This window comes from Castor canadensis, chromosome 3 (assembly GCF_047511655.1).
Source record: "Castor canadensis chromosome 3, mCasCan1.hap1v2, whole genome shotgun sequence".
Taxonomy (NCBI): Eukaryota; Metazoa; Chordata; class Mammalia; order Rodentia; family Castoridae; genus Castor; species Castor canadensis.
In genome coordinates, this window is record NC_133388.1 from 141,232,458 (window position 1) to 141,250,578 (window position 18,121).

Sequence of the window (18,121 nt, forward strand, 5' to 3'; positions counted from 1 at the left end):
AAGGTAAGATTTGGGTACTAAATTTGTGTGGATATGGGAATAGGGCTATTCTCAGGCCCCCTTACCTGAGTTAGGGACTAGCTCTCTATCTAATAACATGTTGAAACATTTACACTACTGCCTCCAAGTCTAATCCAATGTTACAAAGTTAATTCATTTCTTCCGTTGTCTTTAATCTTTAATTAATTGGCTGCATTTACCCAATATTTATTCCCACTACATCCCTTCTTTAGGAATTTCCTCATCACCACACTAGTATCTAAACCATCTATAACTGAGTCTCCAGTTTCATGGGGACATTTGCTCATCCTTCTCTGACTCTGACAACCTATACCAGTTATCTACAGGGCCACTGAATTGGCAGGCCCAGACTCTGAAAGCTCAGGCAAGTTCATCCTTCCCATAAGGCATTTACCCTACCCAGTGCAGCTGTGAGAAAGCATGAATCCCTACAGAGATACCCACACTTCTGAGTAGGGTTCTAATGCCCTGTGACAGTTGATTTCTGCTCACAGACGTATTGTTCATACTCCTTAAATTTAACACTTTCCTTCTATGTATTGCACCACCATCACTCACACAATATACGGCTATCCTCTTCGCTATCCTTGGGTTCTGAAAGCCTGTGCCAGGTAAACTCCAAATGGATACCTTCCTAAACCCACTGAACCTGCTCCAACCACTCCAGGCATGGATCTTACTTGGTCATGTGCAACAAAACAGCTTTAGTATCAAGTTGTTCAGAAACAATGGAAAGAGAAAGAAAAGTATAATGTAAGTGTAATCAGCAAATTCATGGATTTATGAACAATATATAAATTACTAATGTATTAGTAAATCCCAATCAGACAAAATATAACAACAAAACAAGGTACTGAAAAATAAATCTAATAAATTGGCATGGTGTTCTTAGTGAAAAATGTGAAATTTTTATTTTAAAATATCTTATGGAAAAGTAAAAGGTAAAGGCTAAAACAAATTTTATGACATAATTCCTATTAAAATAAGGAAATATATGTGGAAACATATGATCCAATAATAATTGAAATAGCATTATGTTGGCTCAGTGATACAAATATTACATTTAGGCTTGAATACGTAGCCCAGAAATAATTTACCCATCCTTTGCTTTTATGTGCTTGTATAAGAATAACAGAGAAAGAGTCTATGCACTTTTATAGGAAATACAGGACAATGTTTTCTGAATGAGATGCAAAAAGCATTAACGAAAAGGAAATAACTGACATCTTTAATCATTTAAAATATATAATCTGTATAATAAAAGTCATTAAACAAATATCAAAGATCACTCTCATATTAGAAAAAGATATATCAATGATAATAACTGACAAATGATTCATTTCCATAGGAAGAGTCTCTTTTAAGTAAATAAGAAAATTACAAATATACCAATATATTTAAAGAGCACAGGAAGTGAACCAGCAGGCCACATAGGAGCAAATCTGAAGCTTGATACCTATAAGGTTGTTTAACCTGATTACTAATGAGGACTGGGAGGATCCTGCTTCTGAAACTGTACTTCCTAAATTCAAGAGCTAGTTGCTCATCACTTCCTTGTAGTGTATCATAGGGCAAAGAGCTTTTGTTTATCTGAGATCTTTTACTGAAGTGACTGATAATACTATGTAATTTATGATTATTCATCAAAATTAAAGTGGTTTAGTACATGCAAAATTTTATAACAGTATTTAGCACAAAATAGTATGGTAAATTGTGCCTATTATTAACCTGTGTCAGATAGTTTCCTAGTGCAAGCAACAGAAAAAGATTGTTGCTGAATAGAAAGAATGTAGTTTGCTACAAGTATATTGATTAAATGGAAAACCCTTTGGAGATTAGAAAACTAGGTTGAAAAAATTATATATCAAAAAAATTTATTCAAACGCTATTAGCATTCCTGTTAAAATTTAAAATACATAAAATTATGCTTTATTAGACTATGACTATATAATAAATACACGAAAACATTCATGCCAACTTCAAAAGAAAAGTTATCTTAGACAGGCTAAATGCAGAGCATTATTTGCTCATGCTTGTCAGAAATATTCCTGCTTTATTTTATAATTATTCATGTGCATATTTTGATTATGCTACTAAATATAGTTTTTTGACAAAACATACAATTTCTTTTCTAAAGTTTTAATCCCTTAGCTCTGTCTACACTTTTTGATACACAACAAGGATGCAATGAAAAATTGATGAATGAGTGATTGCATGAATGTTTTACTGGGAATTTTGACTTATTTTATTTTTATTATTATGTTTTGGGGGGGTTTTTTTGGCAATACTGGGGTTTGAGACTAGATGCTCATGCTTTCTAGACAGGTATTCTACCACTGGAGCTATGCCTCAGCTCTTTTGGCTTCAGTTATTTTTTTATATAGGATTTCACATTTTTGTAAGTGGCCAACCTCTAACTGCAATTTGGATCACAGACATGAACCATCATGCCTAACTTGTCAAGTTGAGATGAGGTCTTGCTAACATTTTGCCTATGCTGGTCTCACACCATGATACCCCTTGATCTCTGCCTCCTGAGTAACTGAGATTATAGGCATGAGCCATTGTGCCTAGCGAACATTAAATTTTCCATGTAAACATCTGTGAATAATTTATAGAAACACCTACAAAGAACCTTAATTATTTATTCCTAATATGCAAAACATACAAATAAATATTTTGAGTGCATTGAATGTCTACTTAAATATTTAAAAGAAAGTAATGGGTGAACTGGAGGCATGGCTCAAGTGGTAGGACACTATGTAGCAAGCACCAAGCCCTAAGCTCAAACCCTAGTCTCTCCCTCAAACAACAACAACAAAAAGAATGGGTATGTATCCCAAAAAGATTCCCTTATCTTTCTTCATATTTTCACTCACTAATTAAACTTTGAATCATACTCTGTCACATCTCATAAAATCACTAATAGTAAAAAGTACTCAGAAGTTCTTGAGCTCCAACTGAATTTCTAGGAGAGAATGTTGACAGGAAATAAATTAGGGATCAATGATGAAAAGGTTTTTAAATCTTAGTTGAATAATTTATCCTACGAATCAGCTAATTGTTTTGTCTCAAAAATACTTGTACATTCTTTCATTTCACTTTGTTTATAGTTTATGTGAATCTTCTTCTCTCTCTCTCTCTCTCTCCCCTCCCTCTCTTTGTCTCCATCTCTCTCATCAGACACTCAAATAAAACTAATCACAATAAAAAATAGTTTCTAAGATGAAACAGAGAAGGATCAAGGGCTACTCTTGGAAAAGAAAAGAGATTTTCTAGGTTAGGGAACACACACTCACATGCTTAGGCTAAGGAGTGCCACAAAACAGTCTAATCTGACCTGAAGGTTTGTTTGAGGAAAGAGGAGTTAAGATACTTCTTTACTATTGGCTTTAAAATATCTCTTTCAATTCAAAATGTGTGACATAATAATTTTAGCGCTATCTTGAATGCAATCTTATTTTGTCTTTCAAATTCTTCTAAGTGGTCCTTCCTGTGGTATTTAGATTTCTCTCAAGTTGTTTTTTGCCTTTCTTCTTTTTCTACTTGTTTTGCCCAAATGTGCAATTCTGCATATTTTTAATATTAATCTCTACTAATACTCTCCTCCATTTACTTTAATATTGTATGTTATTATACTTCTCCTTCAAAAAGTACCAGTATCAGTAAAAATGTCAATCTTTATTAATTAATTTGTACACTATTACTAATAATCTTGTATTTGTGTGTGTGTTGATGAAATAAATAACAAAATAATGTATAAGCACTACCATCAAATAAAGTAAAACTAGATCTGAGAATTTTCAAAAAATGTAGGGGAAAATTCAAAACAATGTTTTTACCTTTTATACCTTACATGAAACTTTTATGTGTTCTTCAATAATAAATTAATTATTTGCCAAAGGCAAATCTGAATTTAGGAAGATTAATTAAAAATCTAAATAATTTTATTTCCACTATCATCATTTAAAATATGTTCAGCCTATTAAAATGTTTAGTAGACTAATTTTATATACATAATTTCATTTATTCCTTAACTTATTAATAAGGAACGTATACATTAAGCATATAGTATATGTTAGTCACTTCTAAATACTGAGACAGGTGCTGGAAGTGTGGCTTAGGTAGTAGAGGGCCTGCCTAGCAAGTATGAAAACCTTAGTTCAAACCGTAATACCTCAAAAAAATAGTAAATACTGAGACAGGAAATTTAAGACCGTACCTACTTTAAAGGAAATGCAAACCAGCAGAACCTGAAACTAAAAGCTGGAAGAAAGAAAGGAAGATGCATATTTGTTGCATAATTGTGTACCTAGTAACTCACACAGTGCTTGACACATTTCTGGCTTGGTGAATAAATGAATTGAAAGCATAAAATATATGACAGCAAGGCAATCCCAAAGCACTATGAACAAAAAGAAGAGAATCAAAAGTTCTGTCTGTGGTTGTCAAGAAGTAACATTAAACCAACAGTGAGTTTGACTTCAAATTCAGTTTTAAACTTGAGCATTCTTCTTTAGGAAATATATCTAATATGCATACCTTGTGTTCTATGGGATATACCAATCATAATAGCTTGGTGACTTCTGACACCCACATTCAGCTATCAACAGGGTGGACACTTATCCCAAAATCAGGTAATTAAATGAACTTAGTAAATTAATATTTTGGAAGGTAAGTGAAACTAATGTCCAAAAACTTTTTTTAAGTGTACAGTGAGTGCTTATTGAGATAGAAAAGTGTAAAGCAGGAAAGTACAGCCCCTAGACTTGGGGAGGGGCTTTAAGAGGGGGTGCCCATAAACTTTTCTTATTTCACTTTTTTAAATGTTTGGTTTTGAAAAGAATGACAGGAATATAAAACATATTTTGATAGATGATGGATACCAGCAGGAGGTAGGAGGGTGAAAGGAGAGGATGAAGGAAGTTATGAATACAATCAAAGTACTTTGTACGCAAGTTTGAAAATAGAATAATGAAATTTGTTACAATTATTTTTAAAGAGCAGGGAGGGGAAATAAAGTATAATAAATGGCTGAATTTGATTGAAGTACATTGCATGCATTTATGTAAATTTTACAAATAAAACTAATATATGCTAATAAAATGTAAAATAAAAGAAAAAAACTTGTGGTTTTGGTAGGTAATATGAACTGAGGATGTAGTTACTGAGAAAATATATAGCAGCCTCATCAAAGGTTCTAGCCCTCCCATTCCAATTTTATCCTCATCGGCACTAACAAATTTCCCCAAACACAACTTTGCCAAAATTTTTCAATAACTACTTATTGGTTGTAAGATAAAGTTCAAATGGTTTAGGATGAATATCATGACTTAAACTATTGCCAGAAGTACCATCATTTTCTTAAACCATTTAAGATTTCACAATCATCACATTTTTATTTAATTGTCCCTACTTCAATAGACTGTATTACTCTGCCTAGAACCTTTATAATAAGCTTTGCTACATGGCAGTGTAATTATTTGCTTACATTTCACTTCCATAAAAGGTCAGATAGCTTCAGGGGAGGATAATTCCTATTTGCCATAACATGATGTTTAGAAAATAGTATCAAATACATGCTTATGGATCATGATTTATTCTCTATCGTGGTGAGAGTCAGTGAGATTCAGTGGTTCCATAAATTAGATAAATATTCAAACCTTAGGATTCCTTGTTTAAAATTTATTTGAGTATATCTTGCTTCTCAGAGAATGACCCCAGAAGTTAATGCAGAGAGAACCAGCACTGGCTTCCACTAACTGTCTCACACTCAAGTCATTTGACACTAGGGTTCCAACAGACAGGAAGATTGAAGAAAAGAAATGACCAAAGTCATGGATCTTTGGATTCTCAGCTCCTGCCTTACTGTATTTCTGCAAATTCTGTACTAATCATGAACACCTGAAGACAGAATGAATTTTTCTCTAGCCAATGAATTAGCTTGACTTGCTATGGAAGTAACTTCACCTCACTTCTGCCCAGACAATCATCTTCTTAGTAGTACATCTTTTTCTTCTAATAAATAGGGTCCTGTGAGTCATAAATGTTTAATTCACATGTCCTATATGATGTCTTTGCTGATATTTTTGCTGAATTTCTTGCTTTCATTAATAGTCAGTAAACTATTGGAACTTGCATTGACACATTCCAATTATCTCCAGATTCTTTAGGTCAGGATATCTTGACCTTTTCATCTTTTATAATTAATGTTTGTTTTTGGCAACTTTCTGTGGACTTTAGGTATTCACAATTTCTCTAAATTCTGTTTTGTTTTGAATGTGAAACACTCTCTAGGGGCTCATGTTTTAAAAACTTAGTCTGCAATAGTAGATACTATTTTGGGAAGCTGTGGAATCTTGGAGAGGTAGGACCTAGCTAGAGGAAGTGGGTCTCTGAGGTCATGCCTTGGAAGGTTATACTGGGTTCAAAGTCTGCTTCTCTGTTTCTGCTTCCTGTCTGCCATGAAGTGAAAGGATTCTCTCACACATGTTCCAGCCCCCCACAATGCTCTCCTGAAGTACATGGGGAAGAGACCTGGACTGAACCCTCTGAAACCATGAGACAAAATATAAATATCTCCATTTATTTCTGTCAGGTATTTGGTCACAGCTATGCAAACATAACTAATACAAATAAAATTTACTTCATCATTCTTTGCTACTCAAAAAACACAAAACAACTTGGAAAAGACTAAAGTTATGTCTTCATTTAAATTTTGCAACAACTCTTGGACTATGAAAATGAAAATATATTCTACTTACTTATTGAAAATAAGATGCCTAATGAAGGCAGTTATAGTACTAATTCTATGTTTAACCATTTTAAGAAATAAACATTTTCATAGTATTGGGATGGCACAATTATTAACAAATTTCAGCATATCTTTTGGCACAAAAGATTAGTTTATTAGAGAAATGTGCAACAAAAAGGGCTCCCGTGGAGATGCTTACTATAATAAACTGAGGGTATTTTAGTGGTATATTAGTGAATAAAAATTGATATTATAAAAAGAATATTTGCATAAGATCTGAATACAGTACAGATTATTTCTAAAGTCTTTTCTAGCCCTGACACATTTATAAGTCTATGACAATAACTATGGTTGATTGGCTCACAATTATTGAGTTTTTATTTTAGTTGAGTTGTACATATGCAAGTATATAACACATAACAAGCACACATGCTCAAGTATTTCTAATATGCATACAAACACTTTAAAAATTAATTTAACATACAAAGTTATAGCACTTTTACATGTGATTTCAGGGTGCAGTTAACATGGAGCTGTTATGACTGGTGTTTTTAAAAAAATGTACCTAGGAGTAGGAAAATAGAGGGAGTGATGGAGTCCCACTAGAGGAGGCTAGAAACCCAAGATGAAGAAATTAAGTATTTTCTCAGGGGATGCCAAATGGCTTTCTGCAAAATGGAGTTTTTGAGAGCTCGATAAATAGAATGATAATTGAAAATGGTATTATATGAACTGACAACTACAGTTCACTCTGTATTTGGAGTTCTATAATGCTTTGGGGGAGGGTTTAATATAAGGTAAGTGTATAAAAATTATACTATTTAATTGATTGTGGTTAGAGATACCATATGAATTCATGATTATCTTAACACAGATGGTTTAAAACATAAGTATGTATAATATAAACAGGTTAGTGTATGCTACAATTCTTTGCTCTGTCAGCTGGGAGGGCCTAAAGGAAATATCCCAGTAGCAATGAAAACACTTAATACCGAAATTTATCACAGGTAGATAAGTGTCTAATTTTAGGAGTGGAGCACACAATATCCAAAAAGTCTGGAGCATCTTGTAGTTCCAAAAAGTAAGGAAGTAGTAGGAAAAAATCATAGTGCAGGAATATGTTAAAGGTACATCAGAACTATCTGAAGGAGATTCTAGTGGATAAACCAAGAATTATTCGAACAAAAGTTTCAAAGTAATAATGCATTATAACCCAAAATAAAAAATAGATATTCATAACTCTAATCTTGCAAAATAAATAATTGAACAAAGAAAGACAGGGGGCAGAGGAGGGGAGGGGAGAGAAGAGGAGAGGGGAGAAGAGGAAAAGACAAATTTTAAATATTTAAATAGATGCTCCTCTTTGAAAGATAGCACCTCTCAAATGTGGGCTGTACATACTGACTGTCTTCCAAAGAGTATTGTAGAAAAAGAAAGGCAAAGTAATTTTCAGTCAAGTGAGAAATACCAACATCAACACTGATGATTCATGTTGATAGCATACACCACTGATCTGATATGATAAGAATAACTTTTTTCTCTTTTGGTGGTACTGGGATTTTTGCTAGGCAAGTACTCTACCACTTGAGCCACACCTCCAGCCTTTTTGCTTTTAGTTTTTTTTCAAATAGTCTCTTGTTTTTTTGCCTGGAGCCAGCCTGGACTGAGACCCTTCTATTTATGCCTTCCACTGTAGCTGGACTGACAGGCCTAGTCCACCATGTCTACCTTACTGGCTGAAATGGGATCTCTAGTAGTTTTTGCCCTGGCTGGCCACAAACTGATTCTCCTGACCTTCACCTCTCCAGGTAGCAACACCCAGCCTAAGAATGGCATTTTATCTCTGTGGTGTTATTTCCCAAAATCCAAACCTGGTCTAACCTTGAGAAAAACATCAGAAAAATCTTAATTAAAAGACTTTTTACAAAATACCTGATTGGTATTGCTTAGGACTGTGTCATAGTCATAAAAAAGTAAGAAAAATATAAGAAAGTGCCAGTCTAGAGGAGTGTAGGAAATCTGAATAAAATCTAGGCTTTATTTACTAATAAGAAATCTACTTTGATTTATTAATTATAACAAATATACCATAGCAATGTTAGCTGTTAATATCAGAGGAAATTGGATTCTGAGTACATGGGCATGTTCTGTAAGATCTTTGCATTTTTTCCATAACTGTTCTTAAATAAAACATTTATTAAAATACACACATATCAAATATGATGCTTCCACTAGTATTAGTAGAATGATAATCACACATAATTTATAGTAGAATATTATATTTTACCTCCAATGCTGCATTCCACCCTGACTTGGTTGGAAAAGCATGAAGGACTTTTGAAAGCTGACATCTTCATTTTGTTGCTCCTAAAAGGACAAGGTTTGATAAGATAGAAAAGCAAAGAAATTTGGTTTTAGAGACAGGGTGTCTTTGTAGTAGCATAGAAAAATCATAGCAGATCTCAGACCTAAAGGAGCAATGCATTTGGCCAGCCCACAGACAAAGAATGAACAATCACTTGCAAGTCAGAAAGTTAAAATGAGAAGTGGCAAGGTAGCAACACACACACACACACACACACACACACACACACACTTAGAAGAAAAGAAGTTTTGACAAGCTAAAAGCAAGGAGAAATAATTGAGGATGACTGATAGCAGGAATGGTTGTGCCAAATGGCTTGAAGTTTGTGTGTTTGTTTGTTTTTGAAGGTATAGGCAAGAAGTTTATTAAGAGAAAGGATAAAGCTCCAACTTGAGACAGGGAGGGGTCCTGAATGGGTTACTGGAGAAGTGACTTGGTTTTGGGTTTTTTCTTTTTTATCATTGTGATGGGGTATATTGTGTCACTTACAAAATTTTTTACAATATATCAAATCGATCATGCTAGAATTCACCCCATCCATCATTCTCCTTTATTCCTCCCCATTCCTGCAATAGTTTCAATAGGTATCATTTCCATTTACATACATAAGTATGTAATATTTCTACTATACTCTCTTACACCCTTTCCTTTTATCCTTCCCCATCCCATGGGTACCCACTCCCCATACAGGACCTGTTTTGACTTCCTGTTTTCTGTTTTTGTAAAAAAACAAAAACATCATTTTTGTTTGTTTCAGATAGCTATACAGATGTTTCCTTGTGACATTTTCATGTATATATGTATTATAACTCAAATTGGTTCATCTCTATTTTTCTCATTTCTACCTTAGTCCTCTTTTATGGTGAGTTGAAAATATTTAAAAATTCTATATTCATTCTTCTATAAGAAGTACAGCAATCATATTCACCTTCTTAACTTCCTTCTTTTACCCTCTTTCTCATATGTGACCTCCCCTTGGTGTAACCTGTTTTTCATAATGTTTGTTTTGGTCACCATGTTCATCCAGGATAGGCATCAGATATCTGGAGATATGATGGATCAAATGACTCATAACTAGGATTATCTGTGGAGCCTTGATTTATTTCAGAGGCCTTATAAAATGCATTCTATGAAGTTCACATTAACCCAAAAGATTATACAGTGGTTCTTGAATTCTGAAATAAACATACAATAGGCTAGACAGAAATTGTCAGCCTGTCATTATAATACTGGCTGTTAACAACCACAATTAAGGCAGACTACATATCAATTATTATTTGTCTGGAACATCAACTTCCTTTTAAGCATAAAAGGAAGTGAGGCAGCCTGCATTGCTGTCTCCTCTCTTCAGCTAATTAGTGCTGTTTTTAATGGCTTCATCTGCCCAGGATCAATTGTCTAATAGGAACAGTGCTCTGTCAGTTAATAAGGTGAGGAACTGCAGAACGTGATTATGTCTGGCTCCAAAATAGTGCTTCAAACATACTAAAACAATCATGTGACAGAATAAATAGACTAATAGACCAGGCAGTATTTTTTTTGTCTAATTCTTGTACATGGTGTTCCAGTAACATTTGTGAAAAAATCAGAAATAAAGAGGTTTAAGAAAGAAAAATATGAATGGACATTTAAAGATAAACACAAGAACAAACACACACACACACACACACACACACACACACACACACACACACACACGTTCCGGGAATTTCAGTCAAGGAAAAAAGCCAGCAATATCATACATGGATGTTTAAGGAGTATGGACACAGGAAATGTTGATGTGATAATCAACTCTATTTTCTAAAATTGCAAAAACAAGCCATTCTCTGTTGTCCTGACTGTAATATAAATTATGTGCATTTTCTAGTCAAAAAATTAAACTCTGAAGAAATGTAGACTGAGGATATTGATTTGTATTCAATTTGCTTTTAGCAACTATTATCAAATTTGTATAACACCTCTGATTTCAGTAAAGGTGCTAAATTGTAGACTGCCTCACACAGACTTATCTGAGATATCAATTCACATTATGCTTCATAATCTGCTGTAGACTTGGTTTTGGAATGAACCCCGAAAAACTGAGATGAATGATAGGAAGAAGGTGTTGTCTGGAGTGGTAGTATAGGGCAGTGGTTAAGGATACAGAATCAGGAGCAATACTGCCTAGGTTCAAATCCTAACCTCAACACTTATGAAATTGCATGACTACAATGGGAGAATAAATATAGGATTAACTAGTTCATGAAAATAAATCCTAGAAGAAAGGAAAAGCAAATTATGAAAAAATAAGACATTAATAATGTGAAGCAAATACTATTAATTCCTTCTACTTTCAGCTTTTAAAGAATTTTAGAACTAAGTTTTTCTTTCGTTAATTGTTACTAATAATTTATAAACTCATAGTCTGAGTTTTCTCAGCTTTGCTAAGACATTTAGCACTGCTTTTAATATTGTACAATATAAAGTCCAAGTGCCTATGACAAGATGATATCAGTTGACTATTTCAGTCCTGCCAAATTGCTGTATTTAGCTTGCACAGTGTTTAAAATAATCAGGAAAATTTCCCCCCAAAACTTAAAAATTCCAGTTTCTCTTAAAAAAAGACAAACCTATAAGCTCTTTACAATGCCAAGCCTGCATTACCACAAACCATCTACATAGTAGTTGCTTTCCTGGGTTCTGATCTGTTGTGGCTTGGACACTGCAGACCTATCTGATGTTCTTCCATGCCTGAAACAAGACAGGCAAAAAAAATCCCTGTAAATGCCAGAGCTCTTTTCAGACCTTCTATCTTACCAATTTCTCCACTAGCAAAATACTAAAATCTATCACAATAGACCTTTTCCAAAGGCCTTTTTTGAGAATAGTGGAGGCATAAGGCTGAGAAAAGAATTGGACATATACATTACACAACTTTCTTTCCCATCTCATGTGTAGTTGTCTAAGAAAGCTGTTATATCTCTATAGATTGCTTTGGGCCTAGCAGCGAGGAGGGAATTGGTATAAGAAAGGAAGTCTGTTATTGGCATCAGTATCAATTATGGGAGTTACTTTTTTGAAAATGAAAACCTAAATGTGACCTCTTCAAAGTTAGAATTTTAAAAATTAGGTCATAAAAAATAAGTCAAATCCAAATGTGTTAAATATAATGTATAAAATAGACTGTTACCAAGGGTCCTCCTCCCCAAAAAAAGAAGGGATTATTTGCTAGAGATAGCAGTTTAGTTATCTCTGGTATCTTTGGTTTCATTACTAGTCCAGCTGTGAGTAGCTTTGTGGATTCCAGCTAGTCATTTAACCTCTCAGGTCCTTAGGGTACTTTTCTACAAAATGAGGAGGCTGGGCTCAGGCACCTTCCAACTCTCAAAGCCTATTCTACAATTCTAGGATGCTGGGGGCAGACAATTCATTTCAGGTTTTTGTGTAAATGACATCCAGTGTCATGAAATAATGTATCAAGAGCAGCAGCAGGGTCTTTCTATCTTGAATTTGGTTTGAAGCCAGCAGATAGGGTTGCTTGAATTCATTTTTTTTCTTTGGTGAGGGGATAGGTTTGATGACCTAATGGGCCTTTTCCATCTCTTGTATCTTTGATGAGGCTACTAGGCCTCTGAGTTGGGAACTGTAAAGAGTTACCGTGGTGAATTCTCTTTTGTAGTGATTTTCCATTTTTGATCATATTTGACATTTTTGCAATTGTACTTTGATTCAGATTACATCTACTACATAGCTCAGTGTGCTAGTGAGCTGAGCCTTTGCTGAGATATAGACACACAAGTATAGAAATTAAAAATGACAAGCCAAAGAATTGCTGCATGCTGTTTATATGTATTATTTGAAGTAGCTGGTTGTAGGTCAGTGAAGTTCCATAATGGTCTTATGGGCTTTAAAAAAAAGTTATATATATTTTCTATATAGTAGCTTATGGAAATGGCTACAATACCTCTTTTCCTTATTGTTTCTTTTCATAATTCCTGAAGTGCATATTTTATTACAGCCTATTCAGAAAGATAAAAATGTGTTTATACAATTATTATTTTACATGCAGTCAAAACAAAATAAGTCAAATAAATTTTCTAGGAAACAATAGTTCAAGAAAGAAGAAGTCAAATTTGTTTTACACATTTCATCATTAAAAATTCATCTACAGCATTCTAAATAGTGGCAAGCTGAAAAAATCCAAAAAAGATAAGTAATTACTCAGAAAATAAAGTCAATAAACTGAAACAGAATTTTCATAAATACTATTAACTCTCAAAATTTTTATGTATATGAATGCATGAAAAAAATATATATATATTAGATATACATTTACATTTTCATTAAACCCAGTGGAAAATGGGTAGAACTGGAGATCGTGTGAGAGATAAATCAAATGAAAAAGGCAAATATTGAATGTTTTTATTCATATGCAAAATCTAGATCTAAAATGATGATGGTGATGCTGATGATGATGTTAATAGGCATGAGTGAAAAAAAAGGGAGTAAGGGGGGCTTGTCTGGTAAGAGGAGGCAGAAGGGGAGGATGCTGGGGAGTGAACATGATGAAAGTACATTATATAAATATATGTTATACATCACACATATGCATATATGTATAATGTATATGCATAAAATGTGTATATATATGTATATATACTTATGAAAACAGTTTAATAAAGCCCACTAAATATTTTCTTAAAGTAGGAGGCAAGTAGGAGATTAAGAAAGTATAATAGAAGTGTTGAACTTGATCAACATACTTTGTACACATGTATGGAAATATCACAATTAAAGCCCTCTGAGCGATTAATTTATGCTAATAAAAATTTTGAATTTTAAATGTTGTTTTCAAGTTCTTAAGGTAATCTGGAAAATCCCTAAATTCCTACAATATTTCAGAGCTATTTGTCAAACCGCAATGCAGAAGAGCTAAAGTTGAGAAAATAAAATGAAAAGCTTCATAGAGAAAAATGATTGAAAATTTACAACTATTCTCCAAAATGAATCAAAATTACAGAGGTATCAAGAAATTAATAGGTCAAAGATGTAAAAGTGGAAATTTTTCTTTTACTAACACTGTCTTTTAACACTAAAAATGATAGACTAACCAAATTTCTATGACTGAAGTTTATGTTTTCTATAAAGCATGATAAATATGTTAGTAATAAATGAACTGATCAAAGGTCCCAAATACATTTATAGTTGCAAGTATTTGTCACATTTCTTTTCCATGAAAGAGCTATTTTAGATAAAAGCAAGATGAAAAAAATCTTTAAATTCCCTCTGACATTTCAATGCATAATATAGTTCAATAGGGTGACAGGAATTGCAGTATTCTTTTTTAAAAATTATTGTTGTGCTGGGTGGGGGTACATTGGAATATTTGCAAAATTTATTACAATTTATCAAATAGAACATATTTGAATTTACCTTCTCCACTACTTTCATCTCCTCTCCTCAATTCCCAGAACAGTATCAACAGGTACCATTTTTGCATTTACTTACATGTGTATACATTATTTGTACCACCTTTCCCTTCCTGCCAGTATCACCCCAACACCTCCAAGCCCCCTCCAGAAAATACCTGTTCTGCTATATTGTCCTCCGATTTTGTACAAGAAAACCATAAAAGATAGTAAAAAAAAGGATGACATTTTTGCTCATTTGAGATAAAGCTAGCTACACAGGGAGATTCCTTGTGTTGTTTCTATGCATATATGTATTGCAATGATGTTCTCCAGTTCCATCCATTTACCTGCAAATGGCAAAATTTCATTCTTCTTTGTGGCTGAGTGAAATTCTATTAGGTATAAATACCACATTTTCTTATTCCATTTGTTGATAATGGGGCATGCTGGCTGTTTCCATAGTTTGGTTATTGTGAATAGTGCATCAGATTCAGTAGAAAATAAAAGTAGCTTAGGAAATTTTAATGTTTAAGGAAAAAACTGCATTCTTGACAGTTTCAATTGAGCCCTCCTCTTTCCATCCATTTTTTCTAAATTCAAGTCATGTTCAGTGAGTGGAATTTCCAGTTCCAATGGATATACTTGTTAGTTATTTATCCATTTTTCCTTCATAGTCATTAGCTTTCATCAAAGTATCCTGTTTTTTTCACACAAAGCTGTATATCAAATCATGTCTTCACACAATGTATGAAATTTAGTCTACTATCTTTACTTAACACTAAATCACATTGCTTCAGCAGTGAGAAAGAAGTTACTGCAAAAACAATAAGGAACCAAATGATAGCTAAAGTAATTCTGTAATAATTTTTAAATTATAGCTCTTCTTAAATATTATAGTATTAAATAAGCTAAATAGCAAAATTAATTTAATGAGCATACATTTGAATAACTAGTTGGGTAATTTGGACATCCAGAAAATTTCAGCAACATAATAATATCCTTAAAATGAATGATAATGAAACACAACTCTGTACCTGAGTCAAGTGTCATCAATGAACATTTGGGAATATAATAAAATATTTTGAATCGACATTTGAGAATTAATAATATAAATATATGAAAAGCAATGAATAATACTAGCCACTTTAGAGGCAGAGATTGGGAAGATCACAGTTGGAGGCTAGCCTGGGCAAAAAGATAGTGAGACACCCCCACTCAATAAAGGTACATGGTGCTACTTGCCAGTAATTCCAGCTACTCAGGAAGCATAGGTGGGAGAATTACAGTCCCAGGCTGGCCTGGGCAAAACATGAGACCCTATCTGAAAAATAACTTAAAGCAAAAAGGTCTAGATACATGGCTCAAGTAGTAAAGCACTTACATAGTAAATGTGAGTCCCTGAGTGCAAATCCCAGCACCACCAAATAAAAAATATATATATCAGAAAAAACTATACCTTATATCACAAATGTGTCTAATTTAGCTCTTAACAACAATAAATAAATGCCTTGATTGTTTGAGTTTATTGTTTTCCAAAGCCTTGCTTTTTACAAAAGAAATTTATTTTCATTATGTGTTACTGAAATTATAAGCAAATGCACATTTTTTGGATTCTGTTCAAACAATGTAATGGAACTTAGGAAAGGAAAATGAAAGGGAAAAAAGATGTCAGAAAGAAAAATTAAACTACAGGGTATTCAAGAATCAATAGATTTTAAAATAAACTCATTAAAGGGAACAAAATTACAGTGAGAAAACTACTGTGAGAATAAATATAGAATCAAGAATAGAAAAAATGTTTGATAAAAGGTAAGAAAAGAACATCCAACTTATGCACAATTGGAGACCTTGAAGAAGAAAAACAAAATGATGAAAAAGAAGCAATGTGATGATCCAAGAAAATTTTCTATATCTAAAATGAAAAAGAAATCTAAATAATAAGTGGACCATATTAGTTTTCTATGCTGTACAATAACTTAACATAAATTAAGCAACTTTGAAAGATATCAAATTATTGTCTTATAATTTCTATGAGTCAAGAGTCTTGGCTTTTCTCAGAGAATCATTAGCTCAGGATCTCAGTAGGCTGCAATGTGTGTGCTGAGCTGAGTTCTCTTCTGAAGCTGTGACTAGAGAGAAGGATCTGTTGGTAGAATTCATTTCCTTGCAGTTCTGTGACTTTGAGCCTCACTTTCTTCACTGGTACCAATTGGCCACCAATGTCAGGTCCTCAAGGGTACCCACAGTTTTCTGCTGGATTACATTTCTACAAATGCTTCACAACATGGCAGTTTGCTTCTTTAAATCCAGCAGGAGAGTAAGAAAAAGCTATTAGCAAGACTAATTTTTATATAACAGAACAAAATCATGAGTGACATATCATCAGGTTTGCTGAATTCAGTTAGTTAGAAGAAAGTCTTAGGTCTTATCCATATTCAAGGAGATAGAATCATATATGAAGAATGAATATCAGAAAGCAGGGATTATTTAAACATTTTTTTTCAGTGATGGAGATCAAATCCACGGTCTAGTACATGCTAGGCATGCTCTACCATGGATCAACATCCAAACCTCCTGGGAGGCAGGGATGGTTGATGGACACCTTAGAGTCTGTCTTAACACCAAGATCAACTGACTTGGAGGCATTCAACCAGTCACAAACTGAAATAAAGTTGAAAATTCCTTTCTCACCTTGTTTTCACAATTCATTTCTCTACTAAAAAATGTGATTCAAGCAACTGTACAAATAAATCAATAATTAAAACGTGAAGTGAATTTTAAAAATCTGGAAAAAGTGCATTGAAATTTAAAAACAAAGTAAATTTTATTAAAATTTTCAATTAAAGGTGTTCAAAAATAATTTTGAAAAAGAGAAACCAACTTAAGTGTCATGGTATTAAACCAAACTGTTTAGTTTTTCAGCATCCATTTTCTGCTTAAAACCAGAACTTCTTTTTTGTATCATATTTTCTACTTCTAATTTTTTATTGCATAACACTTAATCAGCAAATATATTTCAAATATTTGCTACCAATTATGATACATGCACTGTGCTAGGTTTGTCTTCATGTCTTCAACATGAAGTGCTAAAACTACAAAATCTCTTTAAAAGCTGAAACCCTCAATATTTAATTGAAAGTACATTCCACATTTACGTTGGGCAAAAATACAAATTTTAGGGAACAAATCTATTACATTGTCATTTGTTTCCCTTACACTCATGATCTTTGCCTCCTTTGGTGACTTTAATAAGTAGCTATTTCTGATCCACCTACCTCAAACCCCACCTCCTCATCACTTGAGTCTTTTTGTCATTGTAAAATGTATGCCTCAAATTAACCTTATATTGTTGTGCTCTGTTCTGGATTTGCCTTATATTTCCAGCCATAGTGGTAAAACATCATATTGCAGGGAATGCTGGATTTGGGCAAAACTTCCTTGTTTCAAAATGTGGGAAAAAGAAGATTAATTTCAGCCTGAGCAGCAAGCCAGCTTAAGTTTGTCAGCATCTCCAATGCATTCTTTTCTGCTTCAGTCAACATCACCTTCATTATCATGACCCCATCATCACCATCAATATCATTGAACATT